Here is a 26194-nt window from a genome sequence, read left to right as displayed (position 1 = left end):
AAACAACAACTACAGCAAAGTTGCTGGGTACAAAAAAATCAACTTACAAAAATCAGTTGCATTTCTATACTCTAATACTGAACTATCAGAAAGAGAACTCTAGACTACAATCCCATTTATAAATGCAACAGAGAATAAAATATCTAGGAATAAATATAATCAAGGAGGTGAAAGACCTATACAATAAAAACTGTAAGACATTATTGAAAGAAATCAATAATGACATAAAGAAATGGAAAGATATTCCATGCACATGATTGGAAGAATAAACATAGTTAAAATGTCCACATTACCTGAAGCAATCTACAGATTCAATGCAATGAAGCAGATTCCCAATGACATTCTTCATGGAAATAGAACAAAGAATCCTAAAATTCATATGGAGTAACAAAAGACCCCGAATAGCTAAAGCAATCCCAAAAAAAAAGAGCAAAACTGGAGGTATCACAATCCCTCACTTCAAAATATACTATGAAGCTATAGTAATCAAAACACCATGGTACTAGCACAAAAACAGACACACAGATCAATGGAACAGAATCAAAAGCCCAGAAATAAAACCACACATCTACAAACAGCTAATCTTCAACAAAGGAAGCAAAAGCCACAATGGAGAAAGGAAAGTCTCTCCAATAAATGTTGTTGGGGAAACTGGACAGCCACAAGCAAAAGAATGAAAGTAGACCATTAATTTATGCCATACACAAAAATTAACTGAAGATGGATTAAAGACTTGAAGGTAAGAGGTGAAACCATAAACCTCCTGAAAAAAATATAGGCAGTACTCTGACACTGGTCTTAGAAGTATCTTTTCAAATACCATGTTTACTCAGACAACAGAAATAAAGGAAAAAAAAACTAATGGTACCACACCAGAATATGGAGCTTTTGCAAGGCAAAGGAAACGAGGAAGAAAACAAAAAGACAACCCAGCAACTGGGAGAAAATATTTGCGAATCATATATCTGACAAGGGGTTAATCTCCAAAATATATAAAGAACTCAACAACAAAAAAACAAACAACTCGATCAAAAAATGGGCAGAAGATATGAACATTTTTCCAAAGAAGACATACAGATGGCCAACAGGCACATGAAAAGATGTTCAACACCACTAATTACTAGGGAAATGCAAATCAATACTACAATGAGATATCACCAGACACCAGTCAGAATGGCTATAATTAAGATAGGAAATAACAAGTGTTTGGAGAAGATGTGGAAAAAGGGAACCTTCATACACTGCTGGGTGGGAATGCAAACTGGAGCAGCTATGGAAAACAGTATGGAGATTTCTCAAAAAATTAAAAGAAATACCATATGACCCAGCTATCCCACTACTGGGTATTTATCCAAAGAACTTGAAATGAACAACTCATAAGAGATTTATGCACCCCTATGTTCACTGCAGCATTATTCACTACAGCCAAGAAGTAAAAGCAACCCAAGTGCCCACTGACTGATGAATGGATAAAGAAGATGCAGCATACATATATAATGGAATACTATTCAGCCACAAAAAAAGACAAAATGATCCCATTTGCAACAACATGGATGGACCTTGAGGGTATTATGTTAAGCAAAATAAGTCAGAGAAAAGCAAACACCACATGATCTCATTCACATGTGGAAGATAAAAAAATACATGGAAAAAGAGAACAGATTAGTGGTTACCAGAGGGGAAGGGGGTTGGCAGGTGGGCATAAGGGGTAAAGGGGCACATACATATGGTGACTCACAAACAATGTATACCTGAAATTTCACAATGTTATAAACTATTATGACCTCAATAAAATAATAATCCAAAAAAAGGGACAAATAATCCAACAGAAAAATGAATAAAAGAATTGAATATACAATTGCAGAAGAAATCCAAACAGCCAATGAACATAGGCAATGATCCTCAAACTCAATAATCAGGGAAATTTAAATTAGAACCACAAGATACTACTACACACCTCTTGGGTTGTCAACATCTGAAAACACTGACAGTATCAAGTGTAGATGAGGATGTGGAGCAACAGGAACTCTCATTCATTCCTAATGGGAATGTGAATTGATAAACCACTTTGGAAAACAACATGGCCCTAAAGTTAAAGATATACATATCCTGTGCCCTGACAATCATGCTCCTAGGTATACACCCTAGAATACAAATATTGCACTAGAAGAAATGTATGAGAATATTCATAGCAGCATTATTAATAGTAGTCCAAACCTAGAAATATACCAAATATCCAACAACAATAAAATAGATAGTCTGTAGTATATTTGTACAATATAACAGCAATAAAAATGAACTAAATCAATACACAACACACAGGAATGTGCAAGCAAAAGCAGGATAGAAAATATGTACCGTATGATTCCATTCAAAAACAGGCAAAACCAAAGTATCGTTTATGGATGCATACAGAAGTGACAATACAAATAAAAGCCAGATGGTGATTACCATAAAGGCCAGGACAGTAGTTAGTTATTTCTAAGAGCAAGGGAGAGGGATATGTGTAAGAAGGAACAGAAACCATGGTAGCCTTCTGGGGTGCTCGTGATGTCCTATTACTCGACTTTGTTGGTGATGACATGAGTGTTCACTTTATAATCATTCACTACGCTGTACATTTATTTGTATCTGAGGCACTTCAGTTGTGGGTCATATACAAAAAGGTTCAACATACCAAAATGTCTTCAAAAAAGAAACTTAAGAGAAAGAAATGTATGAGCATGATAACAAATTTGTGATAGTGTAACTTTTGGAGCAAAAGAAGGATATTTAAGGGATTTGAACCAATTCTGGAAAAACAGAACAGGGTTTTACTGGGTTGGGAATGGATAAATACACAAATCAACATTGAAAGCAAGAGAGCAAAGTAGCTTGCAAAACTTAAAAGGACCCCAGAAATAAGGAAAAGAATGGTGTCTAGTTTCCAAAAGTCATGCTGCCTCTGCATGCTAGAAGCTACAGACATCCTGAGAATAACAGAATTTGTTTGCAAGACCACAAATTCCATCCTCATGCAACTCAGCTCGCTAACTCCCTATCCACTTTCTGTCCTCTTGAGGAGTAGGGAGAAAACACAGAAAATCCAAAGTCTGACTTTTTCCATTATCATGATCAAAAACAACTTCAAGTGAGGATACTTGATCTAGAATAAAATATTGCAAAATTAACATGCAAGTCAGAAAGAAGTAAAGGTTAAATACTTACCTGAAACAATGACAGGTTCTTGGGGTAGATAAGGATGGAGGGGATAAATATATTAAGATACGAAAGGAGTGGCAAATATAGACAAGAAAACTACACACATCACATAGCTCAAGTTGTCCAGGAAGGGTCAATATATTCAAAAATTAAAGGTACTCAACAGGCACAATATTGACTGCTTTTATATAAGAATTTCTATGCTATGGGGCCGGTCCCGTGGCCAAGTGGTTAAGTTCATGCACTCCGCTTCAGCGGCCCAGGGATTCGCTGGTTCAGATCCTGGGCGTGGACATGGCATCACTTGTCAGGCCACGCTGAGGGGGCATCCCACATGCCACAACTAGAGGGACCCACAACTAAAATATACAATTATGTACTGGGGGGATTTGGGGAGAAAAAGCAGGAAAAAAAAAAAGGAATTTCTATGCTAAAGAACTATATTAAAAAATCTCTTAAATAGGTAATTATGGAATATTCTGATCTTATTAACTCCTGTGACCTTAAGAACCAGAATTCTCAGTGTGGAAGAGACACAGAAACACTGTAATATAGAACAGATTGAATAAATACATTATACAGTAAAAAAAAAATCTCTGCTTGGTCATTATTATTTAATGGGTACAGAGACTCTGTTTGGGATGATGAAAAAGTTCTGGAAATAGTCGACATGGTTACACAACATGGTGAATGTACTTGATGCAACTGAATTGTATACTTAAAAATGGTTAAAATGGGGGCAGGCCCGGTGGCACAGAGGTTAACTTCGCACATTCTACTTCAGCAGCATGGGGTTCGCCGGTTTGGATCCCAGGTGCAGACATGGCACCTGCTTGGTAAGCCATGCTGTGGTAGGCATCCCATATATAAAGTAGAGGAAGACGGGCACGGATGTTAGCTCAGGGCCAGTCTTCCTCAGCAAAAAGAGGAGGATTGGCGGCAAATGTTAGCTCAGGGCTAATCTTCCTCAAAAAAAAAAGATAAAGGTTAAAATGGTAAATTTTGCTATTTATATTTTCCTACAATAAAGAAGTTTTTTAAAAATTGTTAACATCTCTGCTTATCAAAGAGACCATTACGAAAATGAAAAGGTAAATCACAGGAGTAGAAGAAATATTCACAAAAACATACCTGATAAAGGATTCGTGTCCAAACTATATAAAGAACAAACACAAATCACTAACAGAAAGAAACAAATTTAATGGGCAAAGATTTTAGTAGAAACCTCACAGAAGATACATAAACAGTAAATAAGCACTTCAAAAGATGTACGTCATCAGCAGTCATCAGGGAAACGCAAGTGAAAACACCACAATGAAATACCTTTCACACCCACTGGAAAAACTAAATTAAAGAGACTGATGAGAGTAACTGCTGTTAAGGATTGTTGAGTAGCCAGAACTCATACACGGCTCATGGAAGTCTAAACTGGCACTACTACTTTGGAGAACAGTTTGGCACTTGCTTATGAAGTTAAACATACGTCTAACCTATAACCCAGCAATTGCACTCCTCGGTATTAACCCAAGATAAGTGGAAACACAGGATTATGAAAAGGCTTAGACACAAATGTTCACAGTAACTTTATTCATAATACCCCCAAACAGCAAAGAACTCAAAATGTACAGCAACAGGTGATCAGATAAACAAATTGTGGTACATTTCTATAATGGAATACTACACAGCAATAAAACAATAAATGAACTACTGATATTTGCAACAACACGGATAAATCTCAAAAGCATTATTTGACTCAAAACAGCAAGTTACAAACGAATACATACTATATGATTCCATTTAAATAAAGTTCAAAAACAGACAAAACTAACCTATAGTGATAGAAACCAGAACTGTAGTTTGGGTGGAGGGAGAAGGGGAAATAACCAGGGGATGAGAGAACTTTATAATGTGATATATATGTTCTGTATCAGCATGGAGGCAGTGGCTACACAGCTGTAGTCATTTATTGAAACTCAAACTGCACATTTCCACCTGTGCATTTCACTATATAAATTCCACTTTGTTTTAAAAAATTCTAAAATAGTATCCTAAAGCAGAGGCTCTAATCCTCATCCAAAAGTAGTAGTATAGTGTCTCCAGAAAAGGTTGCACAACCAGATCACATGCACCACTCTCCCAAAGTCATCAGACTCTCTGTTTCAAATCTCATTCTTTTCCAGGGAATACATATGAACTCCTGGTCTCCCCTATAACCAAAGGACAAGGTTAAGTCTGAGGTTCTCTTAAGGCACTGAAATGTCCACAAAGTTAACTAGCCTCCAAGGAGATCAAGTTTATGACATGATCAAGGGCATATGTTATATGATGGCTTTAGTCAGTTACCTAGCACTTTCTGTCATGCAAATTATTGTTTAACCACTTGCTAGACTGTTTGGGATAAGCAATAGTTTTTTAAAAAAGAAGAAGAAATATTGCACTTTAGGGAATGTTCTCATTTCCTACTTGGAAGAAAAACAGGGTTCTAGTTTCAGCTCCCATCAAATTTCTCACCTGTTAAAAATACAGTAATAGTATTATTAATTGTTAGAGCCACTATCTGAAAGCCCACATCAATTGTTATTCTTTTGTATAAAACAGGCAAGTAATATCCCCATACACATAAAGTCATCCCAGAATAATGTGTACCTTGAAAACTTTAAGAAGTTTCATAAAAAATCGTATCTTCAGAAATAATGCTCGGTTTAGCTCATTGGGAAAACCAGCAAAGCGTTTTGCTAAAAGCTGTTTTAGCTAACCTCAATTGGTATGGCCTGAAAAGGTTTATAAGGTTATCTCAAGAGTGAGGTAATAAGCACGTGACTTAAAGTCACAACTCAGTATCATCAATTTCAAAAGTCTGTATCTACAAGAACTCGATTTCTTAATGAAATAAAACACACTATCAGCTCCAATAGAGTCCCTTCCCCATCTTTCAGATCCATAGTGTTTTGTGTTTTTTATCTTATTTAAACCTATAATAAGAACAATTTGAACTGAGTGTCTCTTTAACCAGATCTTAAATTAGAAAATAAAACTAATGTAAAACAGTCTAAGAATATTTTAAATTCTACTATGGATATGTTTTCTTCAAATGAAAATATACAATTATGCATCAAAATCAGAAAACGCACACAGTTTTTCTAAATCATCTGTTCAAGAACTGAGCACATTAACCAGGATAGGGCCAGCTTCATGAGTGCGCAACCTATGGAGTCACATAGTGCCCCACACTTGGTTTAGTGCTCTGTTGTAGCCACTTTGAAATTCTTAATAATTTTTTAAAAAGAGACCCTGCAAATTATATGGCCAGTCCTAAGCAAAGATTCTACGGAAAAATAGGAAAAGAATTTACAAACACCACTGCTCTATGACCAAGAAAAATTTATCTCTGGGTTCACAAATCAATACAATTTTTTCCCTCTTTATTTCGACCAGAAGTACACACATGGTTCCAAATGAGACTCAGATTTCAGAAAGGTCTGCACCTCTTGAGGCATCATCAACTAAAAAACCAGGCTTTTGGAAGCTCATTCCATCATTCAATGATTTTAGATCTTTTCACATACATTTATGAAATGCATTTTGATGTTTACTTCATTGAGACCCAAAAATTAGATGTAATTCTATTATTCACCAAATTTTATATTCTAAAACTAGCATTTTATAAAAACAAATCTATGGAGCTTTATGAAATGAAAAATGAACAAGCACAAAAAGAGGAAAAAACAAACAGCTCCTAAGCCTCAAGACTGCTGTGATCAAAGGTAAACAGTGTGCAGTAAAGACAAGTCTCCAGAAAAGGACGACTTGACACTCAAACAACTAATTATTTTTATAGCTATTTAAAGTGTCAGCATTCTCTTGAGAAAAAAGATTCAGCCCTGCTGATAAGCACAGTAAAACTGCCAAATCCAAACAAGCTAGATGACAAAATACAGTAAAGCTAAAACATTAGTAGGACTAGAAAGACAATATAGAAAATAAGATGGTATACAATAATGAAGCTTAATCCCTTATCAAGAAGTATCTTAGTTTTGTCAGCAGTAGCAGTGGGTGCTTGACAGAAGATTTTGGAAATAAGGTAAGCAAGGTTAGTAATATTAAAAACATAAGCATCTTAAAACTCAAATACAAAGGATGAGGGATATCATATTTTCTAATATTATAATTTTATATCCTATTCAAAGAAATTAACTCAGAAAACTGTGAAGAAAAGCAAGCTTGGGGTTATATGGGAAAATACAGAGACTTTACGAAGGCAAATAAATGGCTACCAAATTGAAAACTTGGTATCACTAAATAATGTTCTACCACAGATTATTATTAAATAGTAACGCTAAAGCCAGTGACATTTTCTGAGATGTTAAGAAAGCAAGAAATCCATTCACTCTAAAGCTGAACATTTACTAAATATCTTCAAGCTGAGCATTGCTTTCTACTCACTTTCTTAAAGCCTCTCTTTCAGCACTGAGACAACCTAATCTAATGGGAGAAAGTCAGGAAATCAGGTTTTCCATTAAAACTCCCAGGCTCACCATCCTCCGAGCTGGCCTCTAGTACAGGAAAAAGCTCCAGGGTAGGAAGGAAGTCTACTTGCCCTGCATTACTGGGCTGTAAGTTTGCGTTGTTATGGGCACCAGCACAATAGGGTAAATGTAAGGGCAAGGAAGCAAAAGGCTGATCGGGTAAGACAGTTTGGTCTATGTGATCAGTATATTAATGAGACGACAACTACCTAAAAGTTCCCAAGCATACACAAACAGACTGACTGCCCAAAAACATTTTATTATGAGGTTAGGGTAAGTACTGTAACAAGACCGGAGAAGTTAAGAAATCTTTTATTCTTCCTAAATCCAATCTTGGTCCAAATTAGAATTGTAGACTATAGAATAGAAAGAGATGCAAACTCATTTTAAGGATTTCAAAATGGAGAGTTGATTTTGTCTCCGTCTTCTAAACTTTTCTCTGGAAAGGGTGCAGGGGCAGAAGGGATTATTTAACCAGACAGTAAACCTAATCAGAAAACCTAATTCTTGTGCAAAAGTCAGGATTCAAATCTAATGTCCTGCTTTTCTTCCTTTATTCTATTCCCACAGCTGGTGATAGAGTAGAGGAATATGACTTCCCCTTTTACTCTGCAGTATCACTTCAGTTTCTGCTGTTTTAAACAAAGCCTGCAAGGGGAATATTAATGTTTAAGAATTTAAAACTTATACTGGCATTTTAAAGAGTGTTAGTTTTTAGGCATTCTTGCACAATTTTAGAGTCAGCCTGATCTTGCCTCAAAACCTAATCAGGCATTTATTAGTTCTGTAATCCTGAGCAGGTCACTTTTCATTAACATGCTTCTGATGGCAACAGTATCTCATAGTGTTATTGTAAGGATTAAGTGATCTAATACAGAGAAGCAATTAAAAGTGCACCTAGCACTTAGTAATGCCCTGTTATGTATCAATAACCAGTTACACCACACACTCACTTAGGTATCTGTTTCTTGAGCTCTCAATATAATTATCTCCCCTGACCAAACAACCTCATGGGATTACTAGAGAATAAATCAGAATACATAAAAAAGCTCTTAAAGGTCTTCATTATAGAAGTATCCATTACTCAGCTCACAAGAGAACTACAGTTAAAATACTGCATACCGGGGCCAGCCCCATGGCCAAGTGGTTAAGTTCATGCACTTCGCTTTGCGGGGCCCAGGGTTTCACCGGTTCGGATCCTAGGCGCGGACATGGCACCGCTCATCAGGCCATGTTGAGGCAGCATCCCACATGCCACAACTAGAAGGACCCACAACTAAAAGTATACAACTATCTGCTGGAGGGATTTGGGGAGAAAAAGAAAAAAAAAAGATTGGCAAGCTGTTAGCTCAGGTGCCAATCTTAAAAAAAAAAAAACTTCACACAGAGCTCTGTTTGAATACTATAATAAAACAACATAGACTTAGTAAAACTAGTCTAAAGGGATATCTGAATATTATTTTCTTAAACAAAACCAAACTCTGAATACAGTCATGCACCACATAACGACGTTTCAGTCAATGAAGGTGGTCCAATAAGATTAGCACCATATAGCCTAGATGTGTAGCAGGCTAGAGCATCTAGGTTTGTCTAAGTACATTCTATGATGTTCACACAATGACAAAATTGCCTAATAACAAACACATTCCTCAGAACACGTCCCTGTCATTAAGAACACATGATTGTAAACACCATTATCTTCATATTTAAAAGTTAGTATTTACTAAACTATGGGCCAATCACTAAGCTATATACTTTTCATACATTATCCCATTTAATCTTCATAGGGTTGTTGAGGTAGGTACTACTTATCCCCTTTTCACAGCAAGGACTCCCAGTCTCCCAAGGACTAAGCAATTTGCCCAAGGTCAAAGAGCTAGGACATTTCTAGATTCAAAAATTCCAGAGCAGAATGGACAACACACCATGATGTGGCATGACCATGTGAATGCAGTTTCCCCCTAAAACAATGGTAAGATTTCTTCAAATTCTACAAACACAACAACGTATAATAAAGGACTGAAACTTAGATACTAAGGAAAAGAGATCATACTATAAATTTTACATTAAAATGCAAAGATAACAGAGAAAACACCAGAAGTTATATGTACAAGAGAAAAATTGGGCTCCAGAATATCCAAACAGGACACAAAGAAAAGCACTACATTCTTCAAGAATTTCATTATGGATAATTGCTCATTTGGTTAGATGTGTGCTTAGACCTTTAGTGTTCCAAGTTGAATTTTCATAAGCAAATTTACTCACTTTCATAGATATTATGCATAGTATAAACGTCTTTAACCAGAAATCAATTGCCCTGAAAATGTGTACCATTATAGGGAGAACAGGTAGGAGAATAAATGTGGCTTGGACAAGCACAAGTACCTTCTGTAGAAGGTAGTGATAAGAGACAACTAAAAATGCTCTGTTGGGTTTATAGTATCATCTTGATACTTTATAGTATCATCTTGATACTTTATAGTATCATCTTGATACTTTATAGTATCAAGGTGCAAAGGATATTGACAGATTAAAGTCTGATTCGTATCTCCCCGTTCAAAAATTACACGAAGCTAATAAAAAATATGGGGCCAGCCCCGTGGCCGAGTGGTTAAGTTCGCACGCTCCGCTGCAGCGGCCCAGGGTTTCATGAGTTCCGAGTCCTGGGTGTGGACATGGCACCGCTCATTGGGCCACACTGGGGCGGCATCCCACATGCCACAGCTAGAAGGACCCACAGCTAAAAATACACAACTATGTACCAGGGGGCTTTGGGAGAAAAAAGAAAACTAAAATCTTTAAAAAAAAAAAAAACTATGTGAAGATACTAGAATATAGTATACCTGGTGACAACAACCCAATGAAATATAAGCAGTAGTCAGAAAGATGCATTTTAATTCTCAAATTTCAAAATGTCTTAACCAATAGTAAAACAAGCTACATTCGCATTTACTTAAGAATGCTTAAAAATATACTAAAAATTCTGATGATGTAGGAACCTGAGATCATATGTGAAACATTTTGCTAATTGTGAGGTATATCCAAGAACTTAGATTATCCTCAAAATTAAACTATAAAAACCCATAAAGGATTGCTCTGTGGTTACCTAAGAAAATGCCCTTAACTTATTCTTAGGATGTAAACTCTATAATATTTAGAGGCAAAGGGGCACAGTGCCTCTAAAATTTACCCTCAAATGGTTCAGACAAAAATGGAGAGAGAATGATAAAGCATATGAAACACAATGTAAACAGCCGGAGAAGGCCAGTGTAAGTTCTTCGTATTATTTTTGTAACTTTTATTAAATTTGAAACTAAATCAAAGCAAAAAATTATTTTTTAAATCTGACACAACTGTGACAGAAGATTAATATTTTTAAATTAGTCTGTACATAGATGAAGATTCACTATATTACTTTACTATTCTATATTTTCCTTATGATAAAAAAAATTCAAACAAAAAAGAAAGTTGTACTCTAGTCTCAGGAAAAACATATTCTGACCATGAGGAAGGCTGCGTCAGACTACCCTAGAATGATGTTATTAACCATCTGAATCATAACTCACCTTGCTCACTTTCATGCTTCTAAGCAATCCGATTGTAACTTTAATAGGTTAGGTATTAACCAGTGTTCTATTAAATTTAGAACTAAAAAACATATTTTAAAAAGAACTTTTACTATGAAATTAAAAACAAAAACAAAGGCATTATAGTGATAGAAGTCAAAATAGTGATTATCTCTTTAGGGTATGTATTGACTGGGAAAGGGTGGGAGGAGAGCTGTAAAGGGTCTATCTTAATCTGGCTGAAGTTACACGGATCTATACATATGTAAACAGTTATCGATCTTTAGTTTAAGGTTACTATACTTTACTATATGTACTTTATATCTTAATCTTCTTTAAAAATAAAAAAACAAGTGCTTTTAGAGAACAGAGAAGTTCTTAGTTCAAATCCAAAACCTACAATACAACAAACTGACATAGATTACATTGGCATTCAGATTTATAACCAGTCACTGCAATTTTGGTTAACACTGAGTATACCTCTGAGACAGACATTTTTTAAAAGAATAACCACTGCATAACTTTCAGTAGAAGGTGTGCAATGAGAACAAGGGACATTCAAGGAAGAAAGAAGAGCCAGCTGTCAGGAGTTCCCACCAAATAGCATAAAATGTTGATGAATCTGTAACATTAACTGTCCTACAAAAGGGCTAGAAAACAGGTTAGACACACTCCTCAACTGTCTTAGTTTTAGTCTGCTTGAAAAAATAAACAAAAAACGTGGAGAAGTGCTTTTCCCCTTTTGAGGGGACTATTAGAACATAAATTATTTTTTTTTAAATATTGCTTTGGCAAAAACAACATTGTATTACTTCAGATGTTGTCCTTTATTTGAAAACAATGTCTGCACGTACAGTACAATATAAACCAAAATCAAGGTATGTAATTGTAAACAGTACCATGAAACTAACATTTACGAGGCAAATATGGAAATAGATAGGGGTAGATCAGCTACTGCTATCTTCCTTCCACAGGCCTATATCTCATTTCAGAGATTCAAGTACTGTTAACCTCGTGTCAGTATTTCCACTGCAGAATTTAAAATAAATTTTTTTCTAACTAGTGAAGTAAAGGTGCCAAGTCACTATTCAGAAACCACTCTCAACTCTAAGGAAATTAAGGACTCTTCAGCCAACAATTCTTAAAAGTTAATCATTTTTAAGTTCACTTTCTTAATAAACTGAATATAATCGTAAGCTCAGAAGTCCACAAAAAAGTCTGGGAATGACCATTTTTATTAAATTCTGTAACAGGCAAAACTAATCTATTGCAACAGAGATATCAGATCAGTGGTTTGCTGGGGCTAGAGGGAGAAGTGACCACAAAATGGCATTAGGAACGTTTTTGCAGTAATTCTGTCTTCAATGGGGTGGTGATTTTATAAGTGTATACTTCTGGTGAATTCTGTTGTATACAAAACCATCTTAATAAAGTTGACTTAAAAGTTAATCCACACAATTTAGGCTTTGAAAAATGACTGGGAAGTCAAATGCTAAGGAAAAAAAATCACTGAAATTGATTTAACTATAAAAAAGAAAAGGCTATTTGTATGGAAGCCAATCTAGGTGCCTCCCAGTCACAAAGCCCTCACCTGCTCTACTCTCCACACTCCACTCCCAATCCTCAACCACTTGCCCAATGTTACAAGCATTTCACTCAAAATACTGACCTTCCCTTTAAGCGTTAGAGATACCTTTAAAAACAGCAAGTCTGACTAAATAGACAGTACCAAATGTACACTTTCCTAAAACTATCTTACAATAATCTAAAAGGAATTGAGCACATTCTTTTAAAAATCTCCTATAATCTATCAGAGGGAAAAAAAAAGAACTCAATCGAAAAAAGTTGACAAATGATAATGGGAAATCACAGAAGAAATGTAAATGTTCAAATACGTATAAAAACATGCTCAGGGCTGGCCCCGTGGCCGAGTGGTTAAGTTCGCGCGCTCCGCTGCAGGCAGCCAGTGTTTCGTTGGTTCGAATCCTGGGCGCGGACATGGCACTGCTCATCAAACCACGCTGAGGCAGCGTCCCACATGCCACAACTAGAAGGACCCACAACGAAGAATATACAACTATGTACCGGGGGGCTTTGGGGAGAAAAAGGAAAAAATAAAATCTTTAAAAAAAAAATAAAAAAAAAAAAAAACATGCTCAACCTCATATATAATCAGAAAAATACAAATTAAAACAATGAAGATAACTATTTTCCATCCATAAGATTGGCAAGAAGATCTTGTTTAATTTCAAATACTAGAAAGTGTAGGGGCTGGCCTGGTGGCACAGCAGTTAAGTTTATGAGCTGCACTTTGGCACCCAGAGTTCGCCAGTTCGAATCCCAGGTGAGGACTTACCCACCGCTTATGAAGCCATGCTGTGGCAGGTGTCCCACCTATAAAGTAGAAGAAGATGGGCACAGATGTTAGCTCAGGGCCAATCTTCCTCAGCAAAAAGAGGAGGATTGGTGGTGGACGTTAGCTCAGGGCTAATCTTCCTCAAATAAAATAAAGAAAATTAAAAAAATAAAGAATACTAGAAAGTGTGGGAAATGACTACTTGCACACACTTTTGGTAGAAGTAAAATTCTTATGGCTACATTAAAGAGCGTTTTGGCAGTATACTAAAACTACAGCTATGCTTACCATATGATCCAGCAACTCTATTTCTCTTGATACACTTCAGAGAAGTAGTCACACGTGTACTGAGAGATACATAAAAAAAGTATCTTCAGTGAAACAGGTAGTAAGAAAAAATACTGGAAACAACCTTCAACAACATTCAAACTATATTCATTAATAGAAGAATACCTAAGGAAATACAAAATTATGTTCATACTATGGAATGTTATATAATATTTAAGCAAATGTCTCTAAGACATATTGCTGAGGAAAAATGTAAAATGTAGAGAGGAACATACAGTATATTAAGAAGAAAAAAAACAAAATGCCATACATTATTTAGGGGTGCATATATACACAAAACATGAGGAAAAAAGCCTAGAAGAAAAAAACAAAACTAATCATAGTGATTACCTGTAGAGAGAATGAGAAAAGACCAGGAATGAAAATGATGGTTAAAGGAATTTTAGCCTTATCTTTAATATTTTACAAGGAGAATTTATTCACCTACTTGTGTACTGAAATTTTATTTTGGAAGGCATTGATACAAACAAGAAATTGATGTAGTATGTTTTCCTCCCTTAAACAGTCTCCCCTCAGAAATACTACTATCATTTCACAGAAGTGTTGCTGTGCCTAGTGCATGCACCATATTGCACACTGCTATGGAAAACCCATAAATACTCAAATTTTCTCTTCTAATAAACTACTACCACTAAAGAAGAATAACATTACTCTCTAACATACTTCAAAATCTGAAAAGAAAATTTAAAAACAAGAATTTAAAACAAAAAACTTCAAAGCTACCAACATTGTTGAAAGACAAAGACGACTTAAACAAACCAAAAGACATCTCATGTTCATAGATCAAAAGATTTAATTTGTTGAGCCAGCCCTGATGGCCTAGCGGTTAAAGTTCAGCATGCTCTGCTTCAGCAGCCCATATTTGGTTCCCAGACTCAGAACCACACCACTCGTCTGTCAGTAGTCATGCTGTGGCAGCAGCTCACATAGAACAACCAGAAGGACTTACAACTAGAATATACAACCATGTACTGGGGCTTTGGGGGGGTTAGGGGGAAAAAGAGAAAAGATTGGCAACAGATGTTAGCTAAGGGTGAATCTTTCCCAGGAAAAAAAAAAAAAAAAAAGATTTAATTTGTTAAGCTAGCAATACTACCCACAAACTGATCTACAAATTCAGTGCAATCTCTATAAAAATATCAGTTGATTTCTTTGCAAATATTAACATGCTAATCCTAACATTCATAAGGAAATGCAAGGGACCCAGAATAAACAAAACAATCTTGAAAAAGAACAAAGTTGAAGGACTCACACTTCTCAATTTCAAAACTTACTGCAAAGCTACAGAATTCAAGACAATGTGGTACTAACATAAGGATAAACATACAGATCAATGGAACAGAAAGAGGAGTCCACAAATAAAACCTGACATACACAGTCAACTGAATTTTTTTTTTGAGGAAGATTAGCCCTGAGCTAACATCTGCTGCCAATCCTCCTCTTTTGGCTGAGGAAGGCTGGCCCTGAGCTAACATCCGTGCCCATCTTCCTCTACTTTATATGTGGGATGCCCACCACAGCATGGCTTGTCAAGCCGGTACCATGTCTGCACCCAGAATCCAAACCGGCAAACCCCAGGCCGCTGAAGTGGAACACGTGCACTTAACCGCTGCACCACCGGACCAGCCCCTCAACTGATTTTTAACAAGGATGCCAGAACAACTCAATGGGGAAAGAAGAGTTTTTTCAACAAATGGCAGTGGGACAACTGAATATCCACATACAAAAGAATAAAGTTGAAATACTACACCTCACACCACACGCAAAAATTCACTCAAAATGGATCACAGACTAAATGTGAGAGCAAACTTTTTTGTAACTTAGGCATAGACCTTCACGACTTTGGATTATGCAAATGCTTCTGAGATAAAAAACCAAAACCATAAGTGACTAAAGAAAAAAAATAGACAAATGGGATTTCATACTGCTGGTGGAAATGTGAAACAGTACAGTCAATGTTGCAAACAGTCTGACAGTTCTTCAAAACGTTAAACACATGACTCAGCAATTTCACTGAAAATATGCATCCACACAAAAACCTATACATAAATGTTCATAATAGCAGTATTCATAATAGTGAAAAAGTGCAAACAACTCAATCTCCATTGATGGATGAATGGATAAACAAAATGTGGTATTATCCACACAACAGAATATTATTCAGCCATAAAAAGGAATAAAGTACTGATACATGCTACAACATGGATGAATCTTAAAAACATTATGCTAAGTGAAAGAAGTTGGACACAAAAGACCACCTATTGTATAATTCCATTTATACAAGATATCCAGAATAAGCAAAGCCATGGAAAAACAAAGTCAACTAGCAGTTTCTAGAGGCTGAGGAGAGGTGGGAAAGGGGAGTAACTGCTAAAAGGTATGGGGTATCTTTGGGGGATGATGAAAATATTATGAAATTAGTGGTGATGACTGCACAAGTCCATGAATATAAAAATTCACTAAGCTGTACACTTTAAAAGGGTGAATTTTGGGACTGGCCCGGTGGCGCAGTGGTTGGGTGCGCACGTTCCACTTTGGCAGCCCGGGGTTCGTCAGTTCAGATCTCAGGTGCGGACATGGCACCACTTGGCAAGCCATGCTGTGGTAGGCGTCCCACATATAAAACAGAGGAAAACGGGCACGGGTGTTACCTCAGGGCCAGCCTTCCTCAGCAAAAAGAGGAGGATTGGCAGATGCTAGCTCAGGGCTGGTCTTCCTCAAAAAGAAATAAAAAATAAAATAAAATAAAAATAATAATTAAAAAATAAATAAAAGGGTGAATTTTATGATATGTGAATTATATCTGAACCAAGTTGTCATTTTAAAAAAAGAAAAAGGAGAGTAACATATTTACATTCTTACTCCTTGGTTCCTTTTTTAAAAAATGAGATATGTACTAGCCAGAGTTCTCCAGAGAAACAGAACCAATAGGATAATCATATGAAGAGATTTAATATGAGGAATTAGCTCAGAGGATTATGGAGGATGAGAAATTCCATGATCTGCCATCTGAAAGCTGGAGACCCAAGTAAGCCAGTCATAAAATTCCAGTCCAAGTCCAAAGGCCTGAGAACAAGAGGAGCTAATGGCGTAAATCCCAGTCCGAGGGCAAGAGAAGACCAATGTCCCGGCTCAGCAGGCAGGCAGGAAGCAAAAAGAGGTGAATTCCTTCTTCCTCTGCCTTTTTGTTCTATTCAGGTCCTCAAAGGACTGAACATGCCCACCCACACTGGGGAAAGCAATCTACTTTATTGATTTCATTTAATGCTAACCTCATCCAGAAACACCCTCAGAGACATACTCAGAAAGGGCCCAGTCAAGTTAACATATAAAATTAATAATCACAGTAGTTAACCCTTTAAGTTATATTTGCAATTATTCACTACAATTACTCTTAATTTTTAATCAATTTATCTCCAAGGCTTAGGCCACTCCCAAGCTACTATCCCAATATCCAGACAGAACACAGGACACACAAATTACAACTAGTGTCAAAAAAACTAAAGGTAAAATGCTTTCCAAACTATTTCATGCAAACATTTTAAAAGCTGTTACTGTCAAATCAATTATAAACATCAGTATGGATAAGCAAGTTAGCTACAAACTAGAAAAACTAACAATTTCTATTCTTGGTCCAAGAAATAAAAAATAAGATAAAATACACTAACAAGGAACAACCCAAAAAGGTAATTAAGGAAACAATTCTATTTACAATAGCATCAAAAACAATAAAATACTTAAGAATAAACTTAACCAAGGAAACAAAAGACTGGTATGCTAAAAACTACAAAAATGTTGCCGAAAGAAATTAAAGACAACATAAATAAATGAAAGTTATCATGTGTTCATGGACTGGAAAGCTTAATACTGTGACAATGTCAAAGTGATTCAATTCAATCTCTATCAAAATCTCAAAGATGCTTTTGGAGAAATACAAAAATTCACCCTAAAATTCATATGGAACTTCAAAGGACCCTGAACAACCAAAACAGTATCGACAGAGACAAATGTTGGAGAACTCACACGACCTGATTTCAAAATTTACTTCAAAGCTACAATAATCAAAACAGTGTGGTACTAGCATAAAGACCAATGGACTAGAAAACAGAGCCCAGAAATAAAACCTTGCATATACGGGCAAACGGTTTTCTATAAGGGTATCAAGACCATTCAGCAGGAAAAAGTCTCTCCAACAAATGGCTCTGGAAAACTGGATATCCACATGCAAAAGAATGAAGCTGGACCCTTATCTTACACCATATGCCAAATTTAACTCCAAAAGGATCAAAGAGCTAAAGCTATAAACTCTTAAGAGGAAAACATATGGGGAAAGCTTCATGGCATTTCATTTGGCAATGATTTCCTGGATATAACACCAAAGGCACAGGCCACAAAACAAAAAATTAACAAATTGTACTTGATCAAAATGAAAAGTTTTTATGCATCAAAGGACACTATCAACAGAGTACAAAGGCAACCCAGAGAATGGGAGAAAATATTTGCAAATCATAATATCTGATAAAGGATTAATAAATAGAATATATATTTTTTTTAAAAAACTTCTACAATTCAACCAAAAAAAAAATTTCACAAATGGGCAAAAGACTTTGTTAGGGACTGAATGTTTGCAGTCTCCTAAAATTCAAATGTTGAAGCCTAATCCCCACCCAATGTGACTATAGTTGGAGAAAGAGCCTTTACAGAAGTAATTAAGGTTAAATGAGGTCCATAAAGGCCGGGCATTGATCCAATAGGATTAATATGCTTATAAGAAGAGACACCAGAAAATGTTCTCTACCCTTGCTCAGAGGAAAGGCCGTGTGAGGACAAAGTCGCCTTCTTCAAGAAAGGACAAGAGCCCTCACCAAAAACCAAACTCTGCTAGAACCTTGATCTTGGATTTTCCAGCCTCCAGAACCATGAAAATGTAAATTTCCGTTGTTTAAGCCACTGAAACTCTGGGATTTTGTTATGGCAGGCTGAGCAGGCCGATACATACTAAACAGACATTGTTCCAAAGAAGACATACAAACGGCCAGTAAGCACATAAAATGTGTTCAACATCACTGGTCATTAGGGAAATGCAAATCAAATCCACAGTGAGGCACTACTTCATAGCCATTAGGATGGCTGTTAAAAAAAAAAAAAAAAACACTGAAGTGTTGGCTAGGGTGTGGAGAAACCGGAACTCTTGTGCATTGCTAGTGGAAATGTAAAATGATGCAGCCACTGTAGAAAACAGAATGGAGGTTTCTCAAAACAATTAAACATAAAATTACCATATGATCCAGCAATCCCACTTCTAGGATATATATCCAAAAGAACTGAAAGCAGGGACTTGAACAGCTAGTGGTACACTCATGTTCATAGCAGCATTATTCACAATAGCCAAAAGCATCCATCAATGAATGAATGGATCAACAAAACACGGTATATAGGTACCACAAAGGAAATTCTCACACATGCTACAACATGGATGACCTAATGACATTACACTAAGTGAAATAAGCCAGTCACAAAAGAACAAATATTATGTGATTCTACTTATATGAGGTAATTAGAGTAGCCAAATTCAAGGAGATAGAAAGTAAAATGACAGTTGCTAGGAGAGGGATGAATGGGGAGTTAGTGTTTAATGGTTATAGAGGTTAAGCTGGGGAAGATGAAAAAAGTTCTGGAGACTGATGGTGGTGACAGTTGCACAACAATGTGAATGTACTTAATTCCACATAACTGTACACTTAAAAATGGTTAAAATGGTAAAATTCATGTTATATATTTTACAATAAAATCATATATGTGGAAATAAAGTAAAAGTAGTAAAGTGAAATAAGAATTTCAGAAAATGAACAATGCATTAAAAAATTAAAAAATCCTAAGTTCCTCCAAAAGAAATTCCCCAAAATATTAACAAGATGTTTATTAATATATTATATCATTAAAAGAGGACAACACCCCTCCAAAAAGAAAACATAAAACCCTGTGGAGTTTTTTATAACTGTGACAAATTAAATTTGTAAGCTTTTTTTAAATCTTTAAAATTTTAAAAAAATTTAGTAAAACTTGAAGAAATTAGTCATTCACATATCTTCAAAGAACATCAAAAGGCAAAAAAAAAAATTAGAGGGGCCAGCCCAGTGGCACAGCAGTTAAGTTCGCATGTTCCACTTCATCAGCCCAGGGTTTGCTGGTTCGGATCCCGGGAGCAAACATGGCACCGCTTGGCAAACCATGCTGTGGCAGGCGTCCCACATATAAAGTAGAGGAAGATGGGCATGGATGTGAGGCTCAGGGCCAGTCTTCCTCAGCAAAAAGAGGAGGATTGGCAGCAGATGTTAGCTCAGGGCTAATCTTCCTCAAAAAAAAAAAAAATTAGAAGAAGCAAAACTCACAAGCTTTAGTTTTTTGCATTTGGTCAGCATCAATCTTTAGGCCAAACGTTATCTGATTTATATCTATGCTTTATATCAAAGCTTGAGCAGTTTCTACCATACAGATCTATATACATAAGGTTAAAAAACCGTATCCATAATAGGTATACAACACTAGTCTTGACATGATTTCCTTTGCCTCCAAGATTCTTTTCCTACCATTCAAAAAGTTTAACTATCAATCATTTCCTTTTTTTAATGTAGATGCAAAATATAAATATCCAAATGAATATATAACATAGCATTCAAATATTCAAAATACCAGCAGGTATCAAAACTGAATAACCACACAAACTTAGCAAGATACTGTTTACTAAAGTCCCATATCCAGACTTCAGCTTAAGTATCTTGTATTCAAGTCTTAATCTTAACCACAAATTTCTGATGGGCTTAGTTTTTTAAAGAGTGAGACTCCAACAAAATGTTCTTTCTCCAGCCTATTACAGATGGGTTAATTAGCAAAAATGAGTCACTTAGCATAATATGGAGTGATCTAATAATTTTTTTAGCTAATAAGGAATAACTAATGAGTTCCTGAGTTATCTGATTAAATTTTTAAAGCAAATTATCTAAATCTTAAGAATAATAAAAGCACAGGTAAAATAAAGTGCACAAAGTCATTAACCAGTATTCTAATAAAGTTAGATATCTGAAATATATTGTAAACATAATTATACTGGTTTGAGTTTAACCTAGAAAAATATTTCTCCTACAGATTAAAACCAGGATAGGAAACATGCCCAAAGGTGAATAGAAACTAATAGTCTAGAAACACTTATTAAATTTCAAGAGCCAAGTGTCTTATTGAGCACATATCACTGTTTTATGACAATAATTTTATTAACCTCTTGATAAGAAAACTTTCCTTTCTCCTTTCTTGGCTAGCTTTTGCTCTCAATGTACATAAAATTGGACATTTTAAACCAATTCACCAAATGTGTCAGTGAGAAATCCATAGGAAGACTGTCACTTACTTTTAAGTACATACGTTTTGGTATAAAGAATAAGAATGTGCCGCACTAAAGAATTAAGAAGAGGTGGAGCCTAGAGAAACTTTTTTCCCCCAGAAAAAAAGAAAGAACAGGAAGCATAAAATGAGGAAACTTAATTAATGACCCAATGACTACTAGCAAAACTATGCAGTCATATGACATTTTTCCCCAAAACATTAAGAGCTATAATTTTAGATTTTAGCCTGATACTAAAATGTCTCTTGTGGGGAAAAAAGAAATAAGACAATTTAACTGACTATAGAAAGGACAATCCTTTCTTTGTATTCTTAAAGGCAAATAATATTGTGTACCTCTACCTTTTAGAATCCACAACCAGTAGCATCATGGTTTTGTTTTTTTTTTTTTTAGTTAAAATTCCCTTTACTCTTAACAAATGACGTGATACATTCCCTTTACATTAACAGTTGATTGAGAATTTCCAGACAGATTCTGGTAACACCCCTCAGTGTACCAAAAGAGAAGACTATCTTAACTATTCAGCGTATTTTACCCTCCTGATTCAAAAAAGTAACTTATACATGAGTAATTCGCCAACTCCTATGCCTATTCTTTTTCCTTAACAGGCTACAAACGGAATGAGGTAGAGATCATGTAGTCTTGTTCACCTCTGCATCCACAAGGCCTAGGGCATAATAGTGTCTCGTAAATATGTGGCACTTGGTAAATATTTATTGTATTAATAAGCCCAAGCCAGGGGCCAGCCCCATGGCAGAGTGGTTAAGTTCGAGCACTCAGCTTCAGTGGCCCAGGGTTTCACTGATTCAGATCCTGGGCATGGACCTAGCACCACTCATCAAGCCACGCTGAGGCAGCGTCCCACATAGCAGAGCCAGAGGACCTACAGCTAAAATATACAACTATATACTGAGGGGCTTTAGAAAGAAGAAGAAAAAAAGAAAATTGGCAACAGATATTAGCTCAAGGCCAATCTTAAATAATAATAATAATAATCCTAAGCCAAATCCTATAAAAGAAACAGGCAAAGATTTGAGAGGAAGATGTTTCAAGTCAGAGGAAATGCTTCAGAGAGCTCCTACCTGCTATCAAAATGAAGAACTTTAAAGTTTAAAATGAATTAGAATACATGGAAGTTATTTTAAATTATATGACCAATTTAGAGATGTTTGCTTAACATCATGCACTTATTTTTCAGTAGATCAAGAAGTAAAACCTTATTCTGGCATACACTGGGAGATTAGTGTAAGAAAGAACTACATATATATCTCTAAAGAAAGTTCGAAACAGCAAAAGTACAAATCACGCTCACAACACTTCCCTTCCAGGTTCATCACATGCCAGATAAAACCAGCAGTTACTAATCTTTTCTAAATTAAACACTTAAACTCTCTCTATTAGCAATATAAGACATTTGATGATTTCAGATGGAAAAAAGTGTTTTACAATTTCACGATAAATAAGCAACCTCCCTGTATCAAATGACTCCTTGTCAGTTATTCAAATCCTATTCAATCGTTAGCAAATACTGTTTACTCATAAGATCTTCAAGCTACATAAAGATCTTACTTATCCATATATTACAGACACAGTATGTCAATTTACCCATGACATGACATTTTACCAAGACATAAAAGCTATAAAAGGAAAGCAAGAAACAGGTATTAAATAAATGCACCATATTTTTATAACTTTCTATTGTTTAGTAGTAATGATAATGATGACAATAAAATGAGGAGAAATTATTTAACATCTTTTGTCAATATTTAAATCCTACTCCCTGAGTGGTGCCAAATTTGGCACAAAGACTTCTTCTAGTGAAGTAAAGGTTCTAGTGAACAAAGGTGGTCCAATTTAGTAGATAAAAATCACACATTATGATAATAAAGTCTACTAGGTATGTGTTGCAACTTTCAGTGCAAATTTCAGTATGATTTTTAAAATCTTATATGAAGGGTCTTTTCTTGGATGATGAGGAGTGGAGAAGAGAATAATATTACTAAGACAACAGAAGTCTGTAGTCCTAAACAATGACTCAATTTTAAGAAATATCTTTGGCCACACAATTTTTTCTTTAAGCAATAAATACGAGAATTTAATGCCTTCTTCACATGAAAAAAGTCACTTAGAATCACCTTTCCTCTTCTGTTAAAGCAAGTTTTTAAGAGGCTAGTCCTCTTATTTTAATGATTTCCATATTCTAATGAATACTAGCTGGTGGAAGCCAATACAAAATCCTTCACTAGAGGTGTTGGTATGTTATAGAACAAGAACAGAATAATCCATAATTAATTAGTGACATTGTTTTTAAAGTTCAAACTACTGTGGCTACAGTGGCCAGTGAGACAGTTCCAGCTATCAATTGCAGGCATTAGTGAGCAATTGGTAAAGTAGCAGTTTCAGGGCACTGTTTACAATCCTATTATAAAGGTTAAATATTTCTTAATTTACATAAAATCCTCTAACAAATAATTAGAACATGGATATTGGGAAAACCAGGATAGCTGCTGCAAAAGGCTGCCTCAAAATGCAATATATTAATTTACTCAAAGGTTATAAGCCATAAGAGCTTTTATCATGCAGAATCTTGCATTTCTAAGAGATCAGTCTACCCATGATGAAGTAACTGGTTTGGGACTAGCCCTTCCACCATAACCAACACTGGACAAGATATATGAAACAACAGTTCTAGGATGTTGGGCAACAATCAACACAGAAGTGTGATTACTGAAAAAAGAGAAACAAATTACCTGAGACCTATGACTGCCTAAACTTTTTGCCTTGAAGCACTTTCCACACCCTGGCCAAAAAGGTCCAAGCAAAGCAGAAATCCACTCAGAAACTCAAATACGAGTTTCAGAAGGTTGAGGCAGCTGTAATTTCTGGGGCCTCCTTGTGAAAGCCCGGACCTGAGGGTTACTGTCAATATTCCATAAGAATATATTCACTCTTGGACCTTGTTCTCAACACAGACACAGAAGAAAATAAGTTAATTTTGCTAATTTGCTGTATTCTTATTTAACCTGAGGGGTGACTCAAGGGTCACAAGGATTTATGAGCTGGTTTTGAAAAAGAGTGCCTTTAAGAAAGTTACGACCACCAGATAACCAACCTCCAGCCCACAAGTCTGGTTGCCCAAGGGCTTATGTGGAGTGAACTTCCCCTTTGTTTCTCCGAAACTCCTCCTCCCAAGCCCCTCAGTTCTATAAAGACTCCCTGCTTTCTTCTTTCTTAAGGTAGATTTGAGAAAACCTAGCCTCCCACCCTCTCCTTTCAGCCAATTCAAATAAACCTTTCTCCATCTCCAAGCGTGGTGTCTCAGTGACTGGCTTATTGCACATGGGGAACACAAACTTGTGATTAAGAGGTTCGGTATCATTTGTGTCTTTACTAAACTAAGCTATACATGCACAGGGTGAGATACCTACCATGAGAGTGGGCGAAGAAGAATCACTGGGTAACGAGCACCTATCTGGGAACTATAAAAGTAACAACTACCAGAGTATACACAGCCGTCTAGTTCAGACCAAGAGGAGTAAAGAGATCTTACTAAACACTCATATTTATATCTATATACAAAAAGATGAACTCAATCCCCTTACCTTACCTCATTCACTAAACAGACTTTAACTTGAAGTGTTTCAGAGACCTAAATGTAAACATAAAACTATAAAACTTCCACAAGAAAATATTAGTGACTTTAGGTTTAGAGAAGATTCCTTAGATAGAATATAAAGAGCATTAACTATAAAAGAAAAAATAATCAGTAACTTGGACTTCATAAAAACGAAGCTTTCCAATCTTTGAAAGATACTGCTAAGAAAATGAAAAGGCACACCACAAACTATGAGAACATATATGCAAAACACGTGATTTGCAAAACCCGTGATCATATCCAGGATATATACTCTTGCAACTTAACAAAAAAACAACCTAATTTTTTTAATGGGCAAAAGATTCAAAAGGACACTTCACCAAAGAAGACAAATAAGCACATGAAAAGATGATCATTAATCATCTGGAAATTACAAAATAAAACCATGATAATATATCTATCTCTACAGACCCACAGGAAGGGCTAAAGTTAATAAAGACTGACAAAACCAAGCATTAATAAGGATGTGGACTACCTGGAATTCTCATACATTGCTAGTGGGAATGAAAAACAGTATAACCACTTTGGAAAACAGTTTGGCAGTTTTTTATAAAGTTATAAGCATATATTTCCTATACAAGCCTGCAATTTCCACTCCTAGGCATTTAACCAAGAGAAATGAAAACACAAGCCCATACAAAGACCTACAGGCATATGTTCATAAGACCTTTATTCATAACAGCCAAAAACTAGAAACCCAAATATCCATCAACTAGTGAATAAAGAAATTTTGAAATTACCATACAATGCAATACTACTTCGCAATTACCACAAAACAACCTACTACTACTTTTAACAACAGGGATGAATCTTAAGCACTATGCTAAGTGAAAGTGGGCAGACACAAAACAGTCCTTGTTGTATGATCCCATTTATATGACATTCTAGAGAAAAGGCAAAACTATAGTTACAGAAAGTGATCACTAACTCCCAGAGGCAAGGATAGGGGAAAAGGAGTGACCATAAAGGGGCACAAGGGAAGTTTTTGGGGTGATAGAAATAGGGGTGGTTATATAACTTCATACATTTATTAAAAAACTAGACAGTTAAAAATGGGTGAAATTTTATTTTGTGCAAATTATACCTCAATAAAGCTGATTTTTTTTCCCCACTTGGCTGCCAAAAAGTCAGAGATATATACAT

The 26194-nt window shown here is 35.8% G+C and overlaps 1 protein-coding gene across 29 annotated transcripts in view; it reads right to left on the bottom strand.

Moving 5' to 3' along the window:
- The window catches only part of MTMR3 (myotubularin related protein 3), a 142386-nt gene that overhangs the window by 94558 nt on the left and 21634 nt on the right, over window positions 1-26194 (bottom strand). For 5 of the 29 annotated variants that reach the window (XM_070516353.1, XM_070516342.1, XM_070516344.1 and 2 more), the window contains exon 2: window positions 13650-13687. The exons of 22 other annotated variants lie outside the window; for them this stretch is intronic. The gene's annotated coding sequence lies outside the window, so the exon portion shown is untranslated. Of the gene's footprint in view, window positions 1-13649; window positions 13688-13937; window positions 13997-26194 lie in introns of all 29 variants that reach the window. 2 more of the 29 variants (XM_070516343.1, XM_070516346.1) reach the window with 1 other exon arrangement.

The sequence above is a fragment of the Equus asinus genome, chromosome 8 (genome assembly GCF_041296235.1).
Source record: "Equus asinus isolate D_3611 breed Donkey chromosome 8, EquAss-T2T_v2, whole genome shotgun sequence".
Classification (NCBI taxonomy): Eukaryota; Metazoa; Chordata; class Mammalia; order Perissodactyla; family Equidae; genus Equus; species Equus asinus.
The sequence above is the reverse complement of the archived record's forward strand: the minus strand, read 5'-3'. Positions and strand labels throughout refer to the sequence as shown.